This window comes from Monodelphis domestica, chromosome 3 (genome assembly GCF_027887165.1).
Source record: "Monodelphis domestica isolate mMonDom1 chromosome 3, mMonDom1.pri, whole genome shotgun sequence".
NCBI classification, from domain to species: domain Eukaryota; kingdom Metazoa; phylum Chordata; class Mammalia; order Didelphimorphia; family Didelphidae; genus Monodelphis; species Monodelphis domestica.
The window spans coordinates 77,254,416-77,277,380 of record NC_077229.1 but is presented as its reverse complement, the minus strand read 5'-3'; the positions used below and the strand labels follow the sequence as shown (position 1 = coordinate 77,277,380).

Sequence of the window (22,965 nt, the reverse complement as noted above, 5' to 3'; positions counted from 1 at the left end):
CTTATTATGGGCTTAATGAATGCTTATTCCCTCCCTTCCTTCCTTCTCCCGAGGAATCTCAACCAAGTCCTGAATTAGTAAGCACCCATCTACTGGACTGTGAACTCCATGAAGAGGCTGGGGGGGGGGGGGGAAGGGAAAGGGAAAGGAGGGTGCCCTGCCTAAACTTTGCACTTCTCCCCACATATACACCCCAGAGTTAAGCACAGAGCTCAGCACTGATGAATGAATGAACCCCATTCCTACTATCCCAAGACTTCCGAGAGACAGCCCTCCCTTGATGTCACAGGTATTAAGGGAGAATTTCCTCATCACCCAAACGCTTCCCTTGGGGCATGTGCCCTGGTAGAATCAGGATGGGGGTAGGAGGTAATGATCTCCCTGGGACGTGCAATGAGGGCGCCTAGAGAAGGTGGGATGCCAACGAGAAACTCTTTTTAATTTGGCTTTTCCTAAATGTTAGGATATGCCCCTCTCCCTCGCCCCATGTTCAACACCTAATTCAATAAGCACTTATCAAGACTCTCCGTGCCCGGCGCCGTGCTGGGCGCTGGGGGCAGGAAGAGGGACGGGCTCTGCCCTCGAGATGCTTACACGCTTTCAGGTGAGACAACACGGACCTATAGAAAAGCATCCAGACCTACCATGCCCGGCCTCACGCAATGCACAAACACTCTGCCACGCTCAGATTCAGCCCCCCAAGCATCTGCACACTCACGCTGCACTGTGTGCGGGCATCCACACGCAGTGCCCACTCACACATGCAGTGACACGTATTGCATGCCAGACCCCCGGCATCAGCAGCCTCGCACCGCATTAACAAGTGTGCGCAACGCAGTCACACCAATGCCCCCAACACACTCATACGAGGACCAGCACGCGCACCCCCGCCCTCTGCCGGGCTCTGCTCAGAGGAGGGTCGGTCCCGGCTGCGGGGCCGGGGCTCTGCGTGGGAGGCACGCACACGCACGCGCGGGGGCCGGCCGGACACAGGTGGGGAGCCTGCCAGCCTGCCTGCCCAGAGCCCGAGGGCTCGGGTCGGCTTGGGGGGCCGGGCCGGGCCCTCCCCGCTCCTCCCTGCTGCAGCAGCCCGCCCGCACCGCTCCCCCCGCCCCCCCCAGGCTCCCGCCCCGCGCCGGCCCCAGCACCGGAGTTGGGCTCCGCAGACCGAGACCGCGGGCAGGCAGGCGGCTCGGGGAGCGCGGGGGAGGCGGGCGCACGGCAGCGCGCGCGGCGCGTGGCTGGGCCGGGGTGGGGGGAGGCGGCGGCGGTGGTGGTGGTGGTGGTGACAGCGGCAGCGAGCTTCTGCTCGGGCTCCGGCTCCCGCTCCGGCTCCTCCGTCCCCGCCCCCAGCTTGGGCTGCGGGGAGCCGGGGGCAGCCGCGGCAGCCACGAGGAGCAGCAGCTGAGGTAAGTGAGCAGAGCCCCAGCTAGGGGCGAGGGGTCGGGAGCCCTACAGGTGCTCCCCTTCCCCCATTCCCCCATTCCCCCCATCCTTCCAGCAGAGACAGTGCCCACCACTCCGTGCCCGGGGTGCTAAGTGCCCGCGCCTGCGTCCCTGGTCCGAGCTGGGCGGGGAGGTCCAGGAACAGCCCTGTAATGGGAAAGCTGCCCCCTCGCCTCAGACTTCCTTCCCAGGTGCCCGGAGTGTCCGGATGCTTTTGTGGGGCTGCTTTAGTAACCAGGTGCCAGGGTGGACTGTGGGGACAGAGACGGGGAGTCCGGGCCACCCAGCCCCAAAACTCCCCCTTCCATGCTGGGGTCCCCTTCTCCCATCTTTCCTTCTCCCCTCTCCGCACTTCTCCCGCTTCCTCCCTCATCTTGTCTGAGGTACCCCACTTCCCTACCTCACCATCCCTTCCTCCTCTTGTCCCTTCCGCTTTCTGTCCCCTATGCTGCTCCTGTTTCTTCCCTCACCCCCCCCCCCCCCAAGAGCTCTCCAGAAAGCTGGGAGCTGGCTGCCTGTGGTGGTGCTGAAATGTCTGTGGGGCTCTAGGCTGCATTGAGTGTGAGACTCGCTAAGGAAACAAGGAGGGCCACCTCCTTGTTTGGGTGCAGTCAGAGGGGCTGGCTCCCCTTCTCCCAGCCCTCCCTTCCCTTTTCCTCTCACCATTATCTTTTATTCCTCACCCCACTTGAAACTTTGGGTTCCAGTCTCAGCAGGGCCAACCCTCCCGTGGCCCTTTGCTCCCATTCCAGCTGTAGGTTAGGGCATGTCCTGGGCCTTAGGGACCAGTGCCCACTCAGGTTTGGGGATTTTCCTCTAAGGAGCCATGGTAAGGATGGGTTGGGGGGGAGTTCCTGCCTCTCTCTCTTTTTGCCCACCTCTAAGGAGGGAGCTGGTGCAAGGCAGAGGCTTGGAACTCTTGTTCCAGAAACTAGAAAGGGCTTCTGCTGGGGTGGGAGGCTGGTGCTGGCTGGCAGCAAGCTGTAGGGAATGGGGCTTGCTGAGTCTGCACTGTACTCCACCCCCCACCCCCCAGCAAAACAAGAAACCAAGCAAGCATGCATGGGAAGATGCTGGGGACACACAGGCCCGAGGCAGGTCAAGGGAATGAAGGATCTCTAGGAACACCTCTCCCCACCTGGCCACATCCCTTTCAGCACTGGAGGCTGAGTTCATCCCTTACTAAGAGCCAGGATCACTAAGAGCACAGGGATGGAGAAAGAACCCTGGGGCGGAGAAAGGAGGGACAGAGAGAGATTTGGGGCAGGGCAAGGCCAAAGAGCAGACTGAGGGGTAGCTTCCAAGGGAGATGAAGGGGGGAAAGTCATTCAACAAGTCTTTATTAAACAGCCACAATTTGTCCTGCCCTGTCCTGCGCTAGGCAATGTCAGAGGACAAAAGATGATGGCCATGGAGAGCTTGCAGCCCTGTTGGATGATCAAGCTGTATAATTTCTGAAATAAGGGAGAAAGTGTTACTACAGTCTCAGGTTAAGTGCCAGATTGTGGGGCCTGGGTGGTCCAGAAGAGCTGGTTTCAGGGAAAGCTTCCTGGAAGAGGAGGGACTTTGGCTGGGCCTTAAAGGACTGGTGGGACTTGAAGAGGTGGAAGAAGACCCTTTCAGGAGCCTGAGCAAAGTCACCGAGGTAGGAATGGGGGGTAGGAGAGGCTGGTAGGAAGGTATCTTTTTCCCCCCACAGAAATAATGATCTTTAATGATATTTCCCTTTGGTACATAAATGAGACCTGTGAATAGATCCAAAAAAATTAGGGTAAGAGAGAAATGGAAGAGGAGATAAAGATACAGTCTACTCTCCATTATCCACAATTCCTTCTACCTCTTCTGTATTCCTCACAATGCCTAGCAGTAGGTACTCAATAAATACATTGATTTGAATGATCCCTTCTGAGGCTTATCTGCAGCAACGTTAAATTCTAGCCTTTTTCCTAAGCTCAGATGAGGTCTGGCTTTTAACTCTGGCCATTTGCTGGCTATGTGGCCTCCCACAGCATTTGAAGTCAGAGAACCCAGGTTTGAAACTCAGCTCTTTGATTCACTGTCTCTGTGACCCCTTTAATTTCCTCTCTCTGGGGCTCAGTTTCCCTATTTGGAAAATGAGAACGTTGAATCAGGCAATCCTCAAAAGCTGACAATGTATTACTTTAAGATTTGCAAAGTGCTGTCATAATTTAGCTCATTTGATCCTCACAGCCCATCGAGGGAGGTGCTGGTAGTATTATTCCTATTTTACAGATGAGGAAACTGAAGCTTAAAAGAAGTGAAGAGACTTGCCTAGAATCACATAGCTAGAAAGTGTCTGAGGCACTATTCAAACACATCTTTTCCTTCCCTTCCCTTCCCTTCCCTTCCCTTCCCTTCCCTTCCCTTCCCTTCCCTTCCCTTCCCTTCCCTTCCCTTCCCTTCCCTTCCCTTCCCTTCCCTTCCCTTCCCTTCCCTTCCCTTCCTTTCCCTTCCCTTCCCTTCCTTTCCCTTCCCTCCCTCTCCTCCTCCTCCTCCTTTCTTCTTTCTTCTTTCTTCTCTCTCTCAAAACCCTTACTTTCCATCTTAGAATCAATACTATGTTTTTGGTTCTAAGGCAGAAGAATGGTTAGGGCTAGGTAATAGGGGTTAAGTGACTTTCCCAGAATCACATGGCTAGGAAGTGTCTGAGGTCACATTTGAACCCAGAAATTCCCATCTCTGGACCTGGCTTTCCACCCACTGTGTCACCCAGCTGCTGCAAACTCAGGCCTTTCTGACTCCAGGGCTTGTGCTCTAGCTATTGAACTAGCTGGCCACCATCTTTAAGATCTCCATCCTAGATGGTCGCTTTCAACTCTTAATTCTGTGGTTCTCTGAGTGAGTTGGTGAGGGCCAGAACCCAGAGGACCCAATCTCCAACTCAGGGCACTGGAACAATTCCTAGTCCCTACTCTAGTCCCTTTCTCAGTTTCTTTCCTTTTCTCTCGAAGGAGAGAATCACTTGAACAGTGGACTGAGTTCTGGGCCATCTTCCCGAGTTCAAATACAGTCCCAGATACTAGCTGGATGACCCTGGGCAAGTCACTTCACCCTTCTTGCCTCAGTTTCCTCATCTATAAAATGAGTTGGAGAGGGAATTGACAAACCAGTCTGGTATCTCTCCCGAGAAAATCCCAAGTGGAATGAAGAAGGGTCAGACATGACTGAATAACAACCCCCCCCCCTGTCTCCAGGATCTAGGTTAAGAGTTATCAAGTATCCATCCAATTCCATCAGGTCACCCTAAGCCTTCTGTCCAAGAGGGGGACACCATTTTAGGATTGTAGGATTTAGAACAGGAAGAGAGCTCTGAGAACATTTTACTGAAGGAGGAGCCGAGTCCCTGAGAGGCATAGATAGGATCTGCCTGATGTCCTACAGGTAGAAGATTCAAGATTAGAACTTGGGTCCTCTAACTGCAAATCCAGTGTTATATCTGCTCGTTCCCTCCCTAGAATATAAGCTTTGGGCACAGGGTCTGTCTCAGTCTACATTTGTGTCCCCACAGCTTGGTGTGCAGTCAGCATTTAATAAGTGCTTTTTGTTCATCAGTTCAGTGTACCACGTTGCATCCCTTGGGAAGAGGCATCGGTCTTGGTACAACCTCCGTCCCAGAGCTGGGACCAGGGACAGGCAGCTGCCCAGGACACAAATCAGGGATCAGGAGAAGTGGAAGGAAGGACTCACCTATTTTTAATACCAGGAAATTATCTTCTCCATAGAAAGCCCGGATTTATTTGGGGATTAGTCGGGTCACCTGAGGCTCAGTGATTGCAAAGAGGGTCACACAAGGCCTTGTCTTGCCTCTGGTCCTGGGTATCCTATCCATCCCTTCATTTTGTGTTGAGGGGATCTTATCCCCCCTCCACCTCCTGGAGGGCCAACCCAGTCCTTCAACATTCCCCACATATCAGAGTTTGCATCAGTGAATGTCCGATAAATTCAGCTCTGTATGAGTCTCTTCCAGGAGAACATGGGAGCCAAAGTCATCCCTGACTTATGGGTCAGGGTAGTAGAATGGACATTGGTTGAGGAGTCCAAGGGACTGGACGAATCATAGGGCTGAAAGCCAATAGGGGCTGTAGAAGTCATTTTAGGAAACTGAGTCTCGTGGAGGTTAAGTGACTTGCCCAAAAGCATACAGCTAATAAGTAGCAGAACCAGGATTTGAATTGATGTCACGGTGGCATTTTTAGAGCTGCAAGAGACCTCTAGTCTGTAGTGTCAAACTCAAATAGAAAGGAGGGCCCACCAAACTTTATACAAGGATCAGGAAGAACGTCCACCTCAAAAATCACTTATTCACATTATCCCCAATTGAATTTTATTCATTTTGTTAAATATTTCCCAATTATCATTTACTGTGGTTTCTGCTGTGCCGAGGAGCACTGAGGGCTGTATTAGTTAACTGGTGATATGTTTAACATCTCTGATCTAGTCCCACCCAGTCATTTTACAAATAGGGAAACTGAGGTGAAGTCCAGAGGAGAACTTGTCCAAGGTCATAGAACCAGTAAGCAACACAGCTGGGATTTGAGCTGGAGTCTTCTGACTCCCAATCTTGAGATCTTTCCATGATGTTCCAGCTGTTTCTTGTTTTACTTCAAGTGCCCTCATCTATAAAATGGGGGTACCAGTGGCTTGAGATACTTCCTAGCTGTGTGACCCTGGGCATGTCACTTAACCCTCCCCCCATTGCCTAACCCTTACCTCTCATTTTTCTGAATGGGGTACCAAAAATAAGTAAATAAAAAGTAAAAAAATAAATAGGGGCACCACAAATAAATAAATAAATGGAGGTACCAAAAATAAATAAAAAGTAAGAAAAATAAATGGGGGCACCCAAAATAAAAAATAAATGGAGGTACCAAAATTAATAAATAAATAGATGGAGGTGCCAAAAGTAAATAAAAAGTTAAAAAAGAAATGGGGGGGGTACCAGCCACCGCTCTCGCAGGTCTTGGAGTTAGCAGCAGTGGAAGTGCTTTGAAGGCCATGAACAGATGGAAAAGAAGGGTCTATCCTTGCTACCCAACAAAAATTTCTGCCTGAGTCACGCTCTTGTGCCTGCTCCTCCCTGGCTAGCACTCAGAGTACTTTACTGTCCTACCCTTCTAAGGGAGAATGGTTTCTCTCTGTTTTATGGACTGAGATAAATTGAGGCAGCCAGAGCAGAGCCTGCTCTGAGAGGTCATCTGGGAGTTAATGTCAGCTCTGGAAGTGGATCCTTCTGGCTGAGCAGCCTCCCCTTAGGAGTCCATCCCTCCTGTTGTTGTTGGTTTCAATCATTTTTTTTAGTCCTGTCTGACTCCTCATGATCCCATCTGGGATTTTTCTTGGAAGAAATACTGGAATATTTGCCATTTCCTTCTCCAGCTTTTTTTTTTAACAGAAGAGGAGACTGAGGCAAACAAGTTTAAGTGACTTGCCCAGAGTCATGCAGCTAGTGCATGTCTGAGAGCCAGATTTGAATTTAGGTCTTCCTGACTTCACACCTGACAGTATCCACTGCACTCCCTAAACTACCTCCCCCCCATTTCTGCCTAACTGTGTCAAGTCAATTCTTTTCCTCAGTTTCCTCCTTGGTACCATGTGGGGTTGTTTCAGATGATTCCCAAGATCCTTTCCAGCTCTACCTCCTTTGTTCCTATGGTCCATCCTTTGGTCTCCAGCACTTTTCTGATGCCCTTGAAGAAGCCCTTAAGTTGGGAACAGTGTCCAGATCGAGGCTAGGACTCTCAGCTATTTCCTCCAGCAGAGTTCCCCCAGTTCCCAACATAGCAGAGGCTGTAAAAAGTGGGTTGAGTAGTATGCCAAGGGTTAAGATGCTTAAATTAGGTTCTGGTTGGTAGCTAATTAAGCATTTAATGAGTTGCTCTAACATTAAAGCCCGAAGGGGTTGGGAATCCAGGGCAACCAATGTACCAATCCCTTTGTCCCTGAAACCCTCATCCCCCAAATTGGGGTTCACAGGCAGACAGAGAAAGGGCAGGTGGGACAGGGGTGAGATTTGGAGACTGGAGTAGTGGTGATATTCTAATCTATTTTACTTTGTAGCATGGAATCTGGGTCACAGTCCTTTTTTTTCTCTTCCATCTCCCTTGAGTCTCAGTTTCTTCATTTGTAAAATGAGGGGGTGGAACTGGATGATCTCTCCAAGTTCCCTTCTGCTCTGACATTCTGTGATTTAAATGGATCTGAGTGTAGAACCTGGAGTAACTGGGTTCAAATCCTGCCTCCTCACACACACACACACACACACACACACACACACACACACGCCACATGACTCTGGGCAAGTCTGTTAACTTCTAGCGTTTGCCCCACCCCAGCACCCCAAAACTCTCGGAGTATGCAAGTTCCAAGTGAGTTGCCGATTTGTCTGGTGGAGGGAGTTTTCCTCACTGGCATTTCCTTTTATCAGTGAAAACCCAGGTATGAAGCAATGTGAAAACTTTCTCTTCTGGTTCTGACATTGTTCAATTCACATTTCTGTAGAGATTCTAGATGTACAAAGCACTTTCCTCAAAATGATCCCTTGAGACAGGCAAGTATCAGAATTATTGCTCCCATTTTACAGATGTAAAAATTTTCAATTTTGCTGTAATAATGGTCCCCTAGTTAGAAAGCATTTGAGCAAGGACTCGAACACTCGTGTTGGAACTGGGCTTTCGTGAGTTATTTTCTCTTCCTTTGTAAAAGAGAGGCAAAGGGGTGATAAACATACTTCTTTCCTTTCTACACTCTGGCCCAGCCCACAACTGGATTCTTTGTTGCTTAGATTCCTCAAGCCTGGAATGCACTCCGTCATCACCTCCACTCTTAGAATCTCAGCTTCCTTTGCCTGCTCATGGGTTAAACTGCTAATCACTTAGCAAGGCACCCCTGAGGAATCAATTCTGGCTCCCAGAGAGCCCTTGTCTGTCTGTGTCTGTCTGTTGGGGGTGAGGGGTCCCTAGACTCCCAGTTTAGAGGCCCTCTGAACTTTCTGTAATTGTTCTCCTCTCTTCAATATTCCTAGTCCTATTTCTGCCTGATCTTGCCCTAGAACTAGCTTCCAAAAGGGATCTGCTGAGTCCTTGGGTCATAATTCCTTTAGGTGTTTCATCCTCAAGGGTTTGGATTTGAATGAGGAACTTGGGAGGACAGGGATGCCAAAGGATAAATCTAGGTGGCAAAGGGGCTCTGTGGTGGAGGGGGCTTCTTAGCTTCTCAGGCCAGCCCTCCAGGGAGACTGAGGAACAAAAAGAAAAGCTGTTATTGAGACAGTCCTTTAAGGGTTGCAGAGACTCTTCCAGATTCTCTTTTCTCTGAATGTTCTCCAGCATGTCAGTGTCCCGACACCCAGAACCAACCACTGTACTCCACATGAGAGAGTCCTAATATTTTTTGGTGTCCTGGATCCCACAGGCAATCTGGGGAAGCCTGTGGATTGGACCCTTTTTTTTTTCAGAGTCATGTTTTTAAATAAGTGTGGGAAATAGGATCAGCTAGATAGCTCAGTGGATAGAGAGCCAGGTCTGGAGCTGGCAGGATGTGAGTTCAGATGTGACCTCAGAGGCTTCCTAGCTGTATGACTTTGGGTAAGTCACTAAACCCCAGTTGCCTAGTCCTTGCTTCTCTTCATGTTGATTCTAAGACAGAAGGTAAGGGTTTAAAAATTATAATAATTGGAGGTAGCTAGGTGGCTGAAGAAATTAAGAACCAGGTAGTCCTGTATCCAAATCTGGACTCAGACCCTTCCTAGCTATGTGACCTTGGGCAAGTCTCTTAACCCTCATTGCCTACCTCTTGACACTCTTCTCCCTTAGAAATGATACACAGTATTGATTCTAAAACAGAAGGTAAGGGTTTAAAAATGATAATAAAAACTATAATATTTAAATATTAATAGAAATATAATCACAATTAAATTAATAAATAATAAAATATCGTAAATAAAAATAAACATTTCAGAGGTTAATGAAAACAAAAATGTAATGTTTTTCCTATCCAAGTTCATTAGTTCCCTGAAATCTATCTACATATGCCTCTGTAGACCTTAACTTAGAGCCTTGTTCTAAATATGGTTGGATCCAGACAGAGGAAGGAAGGAGGGAGGAAGGAAGAGAGGAAGAGGAAGGAAGAAAAACAAGCATTTATTAACAGCTTATCTTACTATGTGCCAGGCACTATGCTAAGTGCTTATGTTCCTTACAACAACCCTGGGAGGTAGATACTGTTACGATCCCCATTTTCAGTTGAGGAACCCGAGGCACACAGAGGTTAAATGACTTGCCCAGATAGTAATTATATGAGATTAGATTTGAACTCAGGTCTTCCTGACTGCAGGCCACATACTCTACCCCCTAAATAATTACCCTGATGGTCTTAATCACTTCACCTCTTTCTAAATGTAACTTGGACTTGAATTGACTTTCTTGACTGCCTTGTCTAACTCCACTAAAACAGGCAAAGTATTCCAATCAACTAATAAGGGTTTTTTAAGAACCCACTACAGGGGTGGCAGGTAGCACCGTGGATAGAGAGACAGGCTTGAAAATGGGAGATCCTGGGTTCAAATGTGGCCTTGGATACTTGCTCACTGTGTTTCTCTGGGCAAATCACTTAACCCTGATTGCCTAGCTGTTACTGCTCTTCTGTCTTAGAGCTGTTCTTACTAAGAGAGAAGGCAAGGATTTAAAAGAAACAGAGAGAAGGAAGGGGAAGAAAGAGAGGGAGAGGGAGAGAGAGAGAGAGAGAGAGAGAGAGAGAGAGAGAGAGAGAGAGAGAGAGAGAGGGGGGGGGGGAGAGAAAGAGCGAATTATACAAAATGAATAGACAGTAGTTTGGGGAGGGAGAGTATCAGCTCAGGGGATCAAAGAGGCTTCAGGTGGAAGGTGACACTTGAATCAATAGCTTCCATTTCTATAGCACTTTTCATTTCACAAAAAGCACTTTTTGTTTTTCTATCACAACCCTAAGAGATAGGTAATGGCAACGTCATTATGTCCATTTTACGGATGGGGAATTTGAGCCTCTAAGAGGGAAGTGTCTTGCCCAGCTCCCCACAGTGGATAAATGGCAAGGATAGGACTCAAACCCAGACCCCGTGCTTCCATTCCAGGGTTCTTTCTGCTGCACTACGGTGAGACACAAGACAAATAGACTCAAAAGAGAGAGCTCTCAAGGCCAGACCCTTTTCTGCTCAGTGTCAAATGAGAGGCCTCTGATGGTCAAGAAAGGTGTTATGGACGAGGTGAGGGTTGAGCTGGGGCTTAAAGGTTAGTTAGGATGGATTTAAAAGAACAGAGAAGACCCACCTCCTGGCCCAGAATCGATGTATGCAGGGTGCAGAATCATACATATTTTTGGACATGCAGGGATTTGTTTGGCTATATCTGTTACCCTGGATTTTTGTTTTTCTTTTAATAAAATGGGGGGGGGGGGCAGCTGGGTAGCTCAGTGGATTGAGAGCCAGGCCTAGAGACAGGAGGTCCTGGGTTCAAATTTGGCCTTAGACACTTCCCAGCTATGTGACCTTGGGCAAGTCACTTAACCCCCATTGCCTAGCCCTTACCACTCTTCTGCCTTGGAACCAATACACAGTATTGATTCCAAGATGGAAGGTGAGGGTTTTTTTTTAAAAATTGGGTGGGGGAGAAAATAAATAAACATGTTTTTATTGAAAAAATTTAAAAAGAAAAGCAGAGAAGGCTTTATGGACAAAAGAAACAAACCCAAACAAAGGTTCAAAGGGAAGAAAGCCCAGGTGCCATGTTCCTGGGGAAGTAAGAAGACCTTAAATGAAGGTTCCATGTTGAGGGGGTTGAGGCAGGGCAGCAGAGGGAGGCTGTGGCCAGAGCATGGAGGGTCGTAGATGACCAGGCTGAGGAGTTGGAGCAGTGGGTTTGGAGTCAGAGGAACTCAAGGTCAAATCCCAGTTTTGCTTCTTAGCTCTAAGACCTTGGACAAAGCATTGTTCCCTTCCTGCCTCAATTTCCTCATCTGTAAAATAATGAAAGTTTTCCAGGTTTTGTGTGTGTGTGTGTGTGTGTGCACATGCGTGCTTGCAGTGAAACATTTTGGCAGTCTGGTGAAACTCTATGGACCACTTCTTAGAATAATATTTTAAAATGCAAAGGGAATTAATAATTGAAATAAAGATATAATTTTTTCCCATCTAGGTCCACAGAGCCCCTGGAATCTGTTTACAAATCCTTTCTGGGACCATAGTTAAGAAGTCCAGGAGAGATGACCTCCAAGGTCCACTCCTGTGGACAGTGGGAGTCCACTGGGGGCATTAGAGCTTTATGATCAGAGATAGGCTTTATGAAGTCAGAGCCAGGATTGGTGGGAGAATGATTAGAGGCATGGAAGTACCAGGAAGGAAGCAGCTGTGTCAAGCCAGGGGGAGAAGAAAGGAGGCCAGGCCCTCCCCAATCCCCATTAGCCTCCTTCTTTCTGCCTGCCCCCTCCTCCTTTCCCCTAAATCCTTCCCGGGGGAAGGAAAGGGTTCCTGTTGCCTGGAGCCCTCCCAGCATGGCCATCTGTGCTGGCAGCATTCAGCCCCCTCTGCTCCTCTGTCCCATTCCATTAAGGAAGAGGCAGGAGGATGGAGCTGTCCAGGGTTCCCTGGGGGTGCTGGCAGATGTGATCAGCTCCTGGGGAAGGACTGAAAGGCAGAAAAGGGGATGACAAGGACAGCGCAAGGAGCCTGGATGGGGCCACAGGCCAGGAAGAAAAGTGGGGCAGAATCTCCAAAAGACAGCCTCTCCTAGACATCCTAGAGACATCCTAGAGGCTCAGGACTCAGCAAATTCTCTCTCACTCTCTCTCTCTTTCCCTGTGAGCTTGGGACTTTGGTCCTTCTGGGACAGAAGAGGAATGAGACTCTTCCTGGAGCCTGGGGAAGCAGAGATCAATAGCCCAGTGAGGCAGCCCAAGGTGTGGCCGAGCTCCCAGGAGGTCAGATGTCCCAGCCTCCTGCCTGGCAGGTGACTCCCCTTGCAGCAGTGACCCTTCCCTGGCTGCCTCTGCAGCAGATCATGCATAAAGATGAACGTACAGGGTAGGGCTCTGCCCTTGAAACATTTGTCTTTGGTCCAGTTTGGGATCAATAAAGAACCTCCTGGCCTCCCCCTTGCCATCCACGAATCAGTGGATCAGAGGAACTTTACTGAGCACCTTCTGTTTGCAGAGTCCCCAGGAAGGCCACCAAAAAATGATAATGAGGATAAGAGCCAATGCCGAAATTACCATTGAAGGTTTGTAAGAGAAATCTAGAGCAGCTTGGCAGCTCAGTAGCCACTGTCCTTTGGAGTCAGGAAGACCTGAGTTCAAATCCTGCCCAAGATACTTATCAGCTTGTGTGACCCTGGACTTTGCCTTTGTCTCAGTTTCCCCATCTGTAAAATGGTAGTCATGATAATAGCACCTACCAAGGGACAGCTGGGTGGCTCAGTAGAAAGAGTGTAGACCTGAATTTGGGAGGACCTGGGTTCAAATGGGATCCCAGACACTTCCTAGCTGTGTGACCCTGGACTTTGCTTCTGCCTCAGTTTCCCCATTAGTAAAATGTCCATCATAATAATAGCACCTACCAGGGACAGTTGGGTGAATCAGTCAATAGAGTGCAAACCTGGATTTGGAAGAACTTGGGTTCAAATGGAATCTCAGATACTTCCTCGATGTGTGACCCTGGGCAAGTCTTATTTAACCCTGTTTGCTTAGCCCTTGCCCTTCTGTCTTGGAATTGTTACTAAGGCAGAAAGTGCAGGTTAAAAAAAAAATAACAGTCCCTTCTCCCAGGGTTGTTGTGAAGGCAAAAAGAGATAACATGCATGTGAAATGTGTCTCAAGTCTTATTAAGATTTAAATTGTCTTGAGACGATATCCTAATTTATAATTATTTGTTAAATAATTTAAAAATCAGGTCAGAAAAAGAAAAGGAATAGAGCCACATGTGGCTGGCAGTTCCCAAATCAAGAATTGCCACAACCTTAAAGCTTTATATGGATGGTAGCTATTATTATTGCTATCTTATATGTATTATCTCCCTTATCTCCACAACAATCCTGGGAGGTAGATGCTGCTGGTGTCCCCATTTACAGATGGGGAACTTGAGGTAGCCAGGGCTTAAATGCTTAACTGAGCTAGTTTAGGAGGATGAGATGCATTTTAAAGTAACAGCAATGACCTGCCATGATTCTAGAGAACTCAGAATGAAACTAACCAACCAGGTCCTCCTGACAGAGGCGATGGACTCAGGGTGCAGTATAAGTCATATTCATTTTCTTTTTGTCATGGCCAATGCAAGAATTTTTTTTACTATACATATATCTATTACATGGGTTTAATGTTTCTTTTTTCTCAGTGGGATGAGAGGGAGAGAAAGAAAGGTGGGTTTTTATTTATTAAATTTTTTAAATTAAAAAATTTTAAATGAAGTTTAACAGCATCGATTAAGTACCTACTGTATGTAAGTCACTGTACTCAAAACATAATACTTTTAAAATTAAAAAAAAATTTTTTCCCTATGGTTACATGATTCTTGTTGTCTCCCTCTCTTCTTCCTTCCCCACTCCTGGAGTTGACAAGCAATTTCACTGGGTTATACATATATTTAGACACTTTAAAAAAACCTAACTTTTGGGGGGCAACTGGGTCAGTGGATAGAGTCAGGCCTAGAGGTGGGAGGTACTGGGTTCAACTCCAACCTTAGACACTTCCTAGCTGTGTGACCCTGGGCAAGTCACTTAACCCCCATTGTCTCGCTCTTACCACCCTTCTGCCTTATAACCAATATGTAGTATTGATCCTAAGACAGAAGGTAAGGGTTTTAAAAAAACTTTCTATCTTAGTAAAAACTCTAAGACAGAAGAGCAAGGGCTAGGCAAATGGGATTAAGTGACTTGCCCAGGGTCACACAGCTAGGAAGTATCTAATTTGGAGTTGAACCCAGGTCCTTCAGACTCCAGGTTTTGTGCTTTATCCACCACCTCCTAGATGCCTCATAGTAAACACTTAATGAGCATAATAATAAGCATTTATTAAGTTGAAAGAATATAGGAGATAGCATGATAATTGGGAGGGCATGTTTCTCTTTCCTCCCTATCCCTATCACTTGGTACAATTTTTATCTCTTTTGTGTGCTTATATATCACCCAGAGCTGGAGGGGTCCTTTGAAGCTGTGTAGTCCAATTCTTTCATTTTAAAAATGAGGAAACAGAAACCAAAAGAGGTAAAATGACTTATCCAAGGTCACACTGGAAGTAGCTTCCAAGCCAGGTTCCCCCCCATTGTCCCTGCCAGTAAAATGTGATCTCCTTGAAGACATGAACTCTTCATTTGTGTCTTGGTCTTCTCCATGCCTGATATGGTACCTGGCACCTATGAGACCCCTGATAAATGTCTAAATGACTTAGCAAGGACTCCAACCCAAGTCCTCCTTTCAATTCCATTCTGCCACATTTACTCTGAGGACATTAGAAGGGAACATGGAACATTGGTGCCAGAGGGGCTCACTGTGTAAGATCAGGAAACCAAAGCCAAATGAAGAAAAATGATCATTCAAGAACTCACCATCAGTAAGGAGCAGAAGCAGGACAGAGACCTCATTCCCTGCCAGATTTTCAGCCAAAGAATCTGGATTCAAATTCTGCATGACTCTGGGCAAGTTCATTGCCTTTCCTGGGTTTTGGTTTACTTCTCTATAAAGTAGACTAGGGGCTACTTCTTGGCCTCAAACCCTGGGATCTTCCCCTTGAGTTTCTTTCTTACAAAATTTAGTTTAATTTTTTAAACCCTCACTTTCTATCCTAGTAACTCTAAAACAGAAGAGTGGTAAGGGCTAGGCAATGGGGGTTAAGTAACTTGTCCAGGGTCACAACAGCTAGGAAGTGTCTGAAGTTAGATTTGAACCCAGACCATCCCAAATCTAGATGGTCATTGGTGTTTGAAGAACTTCAGTAAGATCATAGAACAGGGGGAAAGAATGTATAATGTCAGCACTTCTGTGCACCAAGTATTATAAGTGCCAGTGATATAAATACAAACAAAAAGAATTACAGCCCCTGCCCTGGAGGAGCTTACATTCTAATTGGGGGAGACAACACAGAAATGGAAACTGATCATCACAGGGTGAAGGGAAATATGGTGCCCCTGCCAGGACATGATATGAAGTCTAGACAGTGAAGCCTGGCTCGCTTAGGCTTTTCACTTCTGAAAGGCTTTAGATGTCAGAGAAATTTATACTATATTCTAGAGTCAGGAGGGAGCCTGGAGTAGATTGAGTGGGAAAATGTCACTGTCAGACCTGTGCTTCAGGCAAATCACTTTGGCAACCAAATGGAGGATGATTTGGTAAGGGGAAAGAATGTGAGGCAGAAAGACCAATTTGGAGGCCAGTGCAGTAGGGCTGGAGCCCAGGTGGCTGCTGTGCGAGTGGCAAGAAGGGGATGGATGTGAGAGATGTTGGAACAGTGAGATCTGGGCAACTCATTGGCTAAATGAGGAGGCCCAAAGTAAGGATAATGCTGATATCGCCAACCTGGGTCAGTGGAAGGATGATGGTGCCCTCAACAGAAACAATGGAAGAAGAGGGAAGAGTTTGGGCAAGGGGGAAGAAAAGAGATTCTGTTTTAGACATGTTGAGTTTGAAATGCCTACAGGATGTAAGTTTTGAGATGCCCATTTAAATAGATTACATTTTAAAATTTCTTTTGCACCTGAGAGTGCAAATAACAACATTCCCCCCCCCCAAAAAAACCCAACCAAATTCCAACACTTACCCTTGGGACTCAGGAGCCCAACCCAAAAAGGAGCAGCCAGGAGGACCACAGCTCAGTCTGTTCTTCCCCAGCCCTGATGTGGTAGAGAGCATCCTCCAGGACCTAGGAACCAAGGTCTTTGGGATCTGCCCTGCTTCACTTTCCTTCTCTCCGGTCACTCAAGTCCTAGAACATCCTGGCCTATTTGTCATCACTGAGATCATTGACAACTTGTCTCTGGCACCTTCTTCCCATCCCTGTTCCTTAGCCCCCCAGCTCCAAATTCTCAGCCCTGCCAAAGGCAGAACTTCTTCATCATCTCCATCTCCAACCTGTAGCCTTTCTTCTGGCTTGTCTAGGTTCTTTAAGACATAGAAATGGGAGCCCAGTTTTTAATAGCAGCTTAGCATTTGAGACACATAGTTTTAAAGAAATTGAAAATATATAACTCAGATTGTCAGAGCTGGGAGAACCCTTAGGACACAGGGCGTTAGAGCTGGGGGTAATCCTAGAACAGAGGATGTCAGAGATGGGAGGGTCCTTAGAACAGAGAATAACTGAGCTGGGAAGAAGAATACAGAATGACAGAACTTAAAAATAATATTGTCCAACTTCCTCATTTTACACATAGGGCAACTGAGACTCAGAGATAGAAAATTTGATCTAGGTTATGAGAAATTAAGGCAGCCCTAGGCTGAGACCATACAGACTTCTCAGGCTGGGTTTTACAGAGTGCTGCCTCTCATCCCTAAACAACAATCCAAATCAGGAAGAACCCTGGACAACGAGTAAGCAGATTAAGGTTCATGTTATGTCTCTGCCACTAACTCATGTGTGACCTTGGGCAAGTCCATTAACCCCTCTGGGTCTGAGAGCCTCCATCTGTCAGTTGAAGGGCCAGACTAATGATCTCTAAGGTCCCTTCCAGCTCTAACATTCTAAAATTATTAATTTGGAACATAGGGCAGCTGATCCCAAGGTGCCTGGCAGGGGAACCACATAAGCTGTGGCCTATTTTTTTTTTTAACTCAAAATTCTCCTCATGTCCCTCCTGGCCCCAAATGTTTAACTCTTTCCTTGTTATTTGAATACAAAGCTCTGAGAAAAGGAGAGAGCTCTGTGTGTGTGTGTGTGTTTTGGAAGGTAGGGAGGTCAGCAAGAGGCTGAATTCTGGGGCCAAGCCATAGCTCTTGGCAGGAAGACTGGATGTCCAGGTTTCTGGCTCCCACACAAACTCTGCTGATGAGTCTTGGGCAAAGCATGATGCAACAAAAAGTACTCCAGCCTGGGAGTTAGGAAATCTGGGTTCCAGTCCTGATTGTGCTCTAACCTGGCTACATGACCTTGGGGAAGCGAATTCCATCTTCCAGATCTTGATTTCCCTACCAGTGGCATCACTCTCAAGGAGAAACAGACCCCTGCTGGCTACATATTGATTTGGGAACCACAAATTAACATTATCTACATTGTATCATATTTTTATTTATTTTGTTAAACGTTTCCCAATTACATTTTCATTTAGTTCAGCTGCATTCTATTGTAGCAGTAGGGTCCACAAGTTTGATCTCTGCATAATATCAAGGGTATCTCTAGCTTTGACAATGTGTTCTAAGGCACCTTCCAGTTCTGACAGTCTGGGTTCTGTAAATCTTGAAATCTCTCAGACTTGTGAATGTTAAAAATTTCCCCATCGGGGAATTCTTAATTGGAACAAATTCTCTTCTGAGAAACATTCCCCATTTTTATGTGAGAACTCGCCAGGATCAGAAATGGGAGGACCTCTACTCCAACCGTACTTAAGACTGCTTTAGGGGAGAAAACTCCTTGCTAAACAAAGAAAGTACTTGGATCCATGCTTATGGTGGGGCAAGGAGTTCTTTGAGCCAGGCCTGTTTTTAGAATTGATACAATGGGATGTTAGGTACCTGAAAGGGTCGGGCAAGTTTTCTCTTGATGAGATTAGTTGACTCAGCTGTGTTTTCTCTGTTCAGACTTACTGAGGAGATTGGTCTACACAGCAGCATTTTTTCTGATTCAGACTTACTGAGGAGATTGGTCTACACAGCAGCATTTTTTCTGATTCAGACTTACTGAGGAGATTGGTCGACTTAGCAGGAATTTAGATGGGCAGTCCTTTGGAAAGCATCTACAGTGATTGGTAGATGTAGGGACTTAGGGGAGGTGACATGGGAGAAAAACCCCTATATAAGAAAAAGCAGAATCTCTTGATATATATCCTTTTGGAGAAATCCTTTTGGAGAATCTCTGATGAGGATCATCTTCCACTATTTTAATCACTACAGTTTAAGACCTCAACCATTTTAAATCTCACAGTTCTAAGGTCTGCCCTCCAGTTCTGACATTTTCTGTTCTATGTTGCAAGGGAACTCATAAGCCTAAGTTTCTATGTTCTAAAGGCCCTCCCAGCTCTGACATTCTCTGTTCTAAGGATACTCTTGGCTTTAATATTCTATATTCTAACATCCATTCTAGGTTTGACATTCTAAGATATATGAAAAGTTCTAGAATGTTCCAGCTTGGGGAAATAAGTTCTCACCAGTTTCCAGCAGGATGTTTCCCTCAGAGAGGGAGCCACTAGAGTGTGACATTCCATCTACCCCTTCTGTACTTGGGCAGGTAGCCTGCTATTTGAGACATGGATTCTGGCCCAGGCAAGGAAGGGCTGGATGTCTCTGGGATCCTCTCCTCATTTAGGGCAGCCACCAATGAGTGACCCCCATTCCCCTGGCACACTGACAAGACTTATTCACAAGCAAGGAAAAAGGAAAGCATCTCTCTCTCTCTCCCTCTCTCTCTCCTTCCTTCCCTCTTGCTTTCTCTCTGTCTCTCCCCCCTCTCTCTCTTTCCCTTTCTTCTCTGTCTCTGTCCATCCCCCACCTCCCTCCTCTCTCTCTTTCTCTCTCCCTCTCTCTCTCTCTCCTTCTCTTTCTCTTTCTCTCCCTTCTCTTTCCCTTTCCTCTCTGTCTCTGTCCATCCCCCACCTCCCTCCTTCTCTCTCTCTCTCCCTCTCTCTCTCTCCCTCTCTCCCTCCCTCTCCTTCCTTCCCTCTCGCTTTCTCTCTGTCTCTTGTCTCTCCCCTCTCTGTCTTTCCCTTTCTTCTCTGTCTCTGTCCATTCCACCTCCCTCCTTCTCTCTCTCTCTCTCTCTCTCTCTCTCTCTCTCTCTCTCTCTCTCTCTCTCTCTCTCTCTCTTTCTCTCTCCCTCCCTCTCTTTCCTTCCCTCTCTCTTTCTCTCCCCTCTCTCTTTCCCTTTCCTCTCTGACTCTGTCCATCTCCCACCTCCCTCCTTCTCTCTCTCTCTCCCTCCCTCCCTCTCCTTCCTTCCCTCTTGCTTTCTCTCTGTCTCTTGTCTCTCCCCTCTCTGCCTGTCTTTCCCTTTCTTCTCTGTCTCTGTCCATCCCACCTCCCTCCTTCTCTCTCTCCTCCCTCTTCCCCCCTCTCTCCCTCTCTTTCTCCCCCTCTCTCTTCTATCTCTTCTCTCTTTTATCTCTTTTCTCGCCTCTCTGTCTCTGACTCTCTTTCTGTGTTTGTCTGTCTGTCTTGTCCCCTTCGCCCTCAAATAGCCATAACCTTCTCTTCTACTGCCTGAAAATTGCCTTTTCTAAACAGGGTCATGAATAAGACATGGGAAGTTTGCGCAGAGCTAAGCTGCAGGTGCTGAGCCTCCAGGACAGAGCAGGCATCTTTCCTCGGAGTGAACTGGACTCAGCTTTGCCTCCTTCTCTGTCATTTCTCTGGTAGGAATTCTTGTACCTACGTTGACCTCCTAGAGTCCAGCCCCTCTGGTGACCTTGGGTAAGCTTCTCTGTTTCTCTGAGCCTTGATTTCCTTCTGTTTTCAAATGAGAAAGGCAGTGTTTTCCTGGCTCCTCCACAGGGAGTAGTGGGGTTGGGAGAGGGGTGGAGAAAGCTTAGGGTCTTGAGTCAGAGTATCTAGCTTTGAACGTGGGCTTTTCCCCTGCCTCATTTCTAGCACTGGGCAGGTAGTTTGCTTCCCCTTCCCTGGCCTCAGTTTCTCCATCTGTAAAATAGCAGGGCTAGACAAAGGCTCATTATCTCTAGCTCTGGTTCTGTGATTCCCCAGTGGAAAGACAATTTTTCAAATGCAAGGCATTATGGATCAGTTCATTACTGAGTATCCCCTGTGGACATAGGCCTTGGCCTGGAGGAGGTGACTCTCCCCTTGAAAGAATTCATTAGGAAGTATGAATGCCAAGTAATCATGTCTGGAGTCTGCTGCTGGGACTTCAAGGGACTTCACAGAAGAATCAAATGTCAATGGTGAGAGCAATTTTTGTTGTTGTTCTGTCATTTCAGTCGTGTCTGACTCCCCATGACTCTATTTGGGGGTTTTCTTGGCAGAGATCCTGGAGTGGTTTGCCATTTCCTTCTCCAGCTCATTGGACAGATGAGGAAACTGAGGCCAACAGGGCTAAGTGACTTGTCCAGGGTCACCCAGCTAGGGAGCTGGTTTGAGCTCAGAAGATGAGTCTTCCTGATTCCATTGCACCAGCCAGCTGCTCTGCTGAATGCAATGGGAACTTTGATTTGGCACATTTATGAGAAGGGCACAAGGCTTAATGGGAGACATGAAGGGATGCAATGAGGAGAAGGCAAGGTGGGCAGTGATGAGGGAAAGGCATTGGGGCACAGCTGCTGAGCGCAGGCAGCATTGAGGAGGGCTGACTCTGGAGTCAGAGGACCTGGGTTCAAATCCTTCTCGGAGACTTCCCATCTCTCAGCTAGCCTTAGGTGAATAATTTAGAGAAAGATAAAAGTCCGTCTTTGCCCTCCCAGCTCACAATTTCACTGGGGAGACAAAGTGCTACCAAATATGTACAAACAAACAATCTCCACAAATCTCCACTAATTGTCTAAATGGGAGACAGGCTGCCCTGCGGCAGGGGGAGGGCACTGGAATTAGGGGGCTTGGGGAAGGCTTCCTGTAAAAGGAGGGAGTGAATGAAGCCAGGGAAGCCAGAGGGAGAGCTTGGGAAACAGCCAGGTCAGGTATTGGTAGTAGACAAATAATGGTTAAACCAGATTTTCAGGCCATTTTGCTTCAGCAGCACCCTAAGAAGGGGACGGGGGGGGGGGGTCCTGGGTGTTAAAAACCTGGCCTAGGGGAGGGGGAGGGGGTGATGAGGATCTACATTCCTCACCAAGGTGCAGAAGCTGTTGCCTAGAATTTCCCTGCCTCCCAGGGTCTCCTGGCCATCTGTTCCTGAGCAGAGTTTAAAGTAATGTTAGAGAAGACTCACAGTCCCCAACCCCAGGGTGGCGGGGAGAGATGATTCCTGACCCCCAAGTTCCAGGCCTGAGAACCTTTCCTTCTCTCCCATCATCCCCCCAAGGTCCTTGGGAGGGCTGCAGCCAGCCTAGGCCAAGCATCAGTTAACTAGCTAGCCATTGTTCCCCAAGCAGATGGCCATCGGGGCCAGGGACAAGGCTTTGGGCAGGGTGAGCCCTCCCCATCCTACCCAGAATTAGAGCCCTTTGGACTTCGAGATGCCAGCTGCCTCAGGTGCCTTGGTCTGGCCCTGAGTGGGGCCCAAGCTCTTGGCAGGGGGCACAGAGTTGAACCCCAGGCAGAATCAGTCCTGAAACCCGAGTCAGTCGGAGGACCCAGGAGTCCAGGTCCTGAAAAGAGGGAGAGTTACCCCTCAGGTATCCCCTTAGGCCAGACCCCTCTCCTGCCAGCCACCCCCCCTCCTGGCACAGAGATTCTTTGCCGCTCTGGAGTGGACAGGAGCCTCTGTTCTCCAGCACTCACTGGCACCACTCAGTCAGGGAATCCTGAGGGAGCAGGAAGAGGGATGGGGGCAGAATCCAGTGTGTATAGCTTATAGCAAACGTGAGACCAGTTGGTCTCTTGACCTTTCCTCTAGGCTGGCCAGGCTCAAGCTCTAGAACACAGGGCTCAAACGAGCTTGTCACTCCTGCCCCAAAGAAGGTATTCGTAACCTTTTTGTGTCCTCAACCCCTTTGCTGGTCCCATGAAGTCTGTGAAGCCCTTCCCAGAATAATTCTATTTTTATTTTATAAAAACTCTTACCTTCTGTCTTAGAATCAATATATTAGGTATTGGTTCCAAGGCAGAAGAGCAGTCAGTTCTAGGCAATGGGGGTTATGTGACTTGCCCAAGGTCACACAGCTTGGAAGTATCTGAGGCCAGATCTGGGAACTCCGGATCTCCCGTCTCCCTGGCTCTCAATTCATTGAGCCACTTGGTTGTACCCCAGAATAATGGTTTTAAATGTAGAAATTAAAGGAAACCAATTATTTTGTAATAAAGATATAATTTTTTTCATGGATCACCTGAAAACTACTTGTAGACCCCCATAAACCTTAGGTTAAGAATCCCTGTCCTATGGGGAGCATCTGGGTAGCCCAGTGGATAGAGTACCAGTTCTGGAGTCGGGAGGATCCTAGTTCAAATGTGGCCTCAAACATTTCCTATCTCTGTCACCCTGGGAAAGTCATTTAACCCCAATTGCCTAACCCTTACTGCTCTTTGACCTTAGAATTGATACTTAGGGGGCAGCTGGGTAGCTCAGTGTATTGAGAGCCAGGCCTAGAGACGGGAGGTCCTAGGTTCAAATCTGGCCTCAGACACTTCCTAGCTGTGTGACCCTGGGCAAGTCACTTGACCCCCATTGCCTAGCCTTTACCACTCTTCTGCCTTGGAGCCAATACACAGTATTGACTCCAAGATGGAAGGTAAGGGT

At 47.6% G+C, this 22,965-nt stretch overlaps 1 protein-coding gene across 6 annotated transcripts in view; it reads left to right on the top strand.

Moving 5' to 3' along the window:
* The first annotated feature begins 636 nt into the window (after nucleotides 1-636).
* Nucleotides 637-22,965, top strand: part of LINGO3 (leucine rich repeat and Ig domain containing 3) — a 40,238-nt gene continuing 17,909 nt past the window's right edge. Inside the window, exons 1-2 of one of the 6 annotated variants that reach the window (XM_016432223.2) lie at nucleotides 637-993; nucleotides 19,848-20,033. The gene's annotated coding sequence lies outside the window, so the exon portion shown is untranslated. Of the gene's footprint in view, nucleotides 994-1,020; nucleotides 1,410-2,153; nucleotides 3,092-19,391; nucleotides 20,034-20,092; nucleotides 20,519-22,965 lie in introns of those variants that run through there. The other 5 variants (XM_056822215.1, XM_016432222.2, XM_056822214.1 and 2 more) reach the window with 5 other exon arrangements.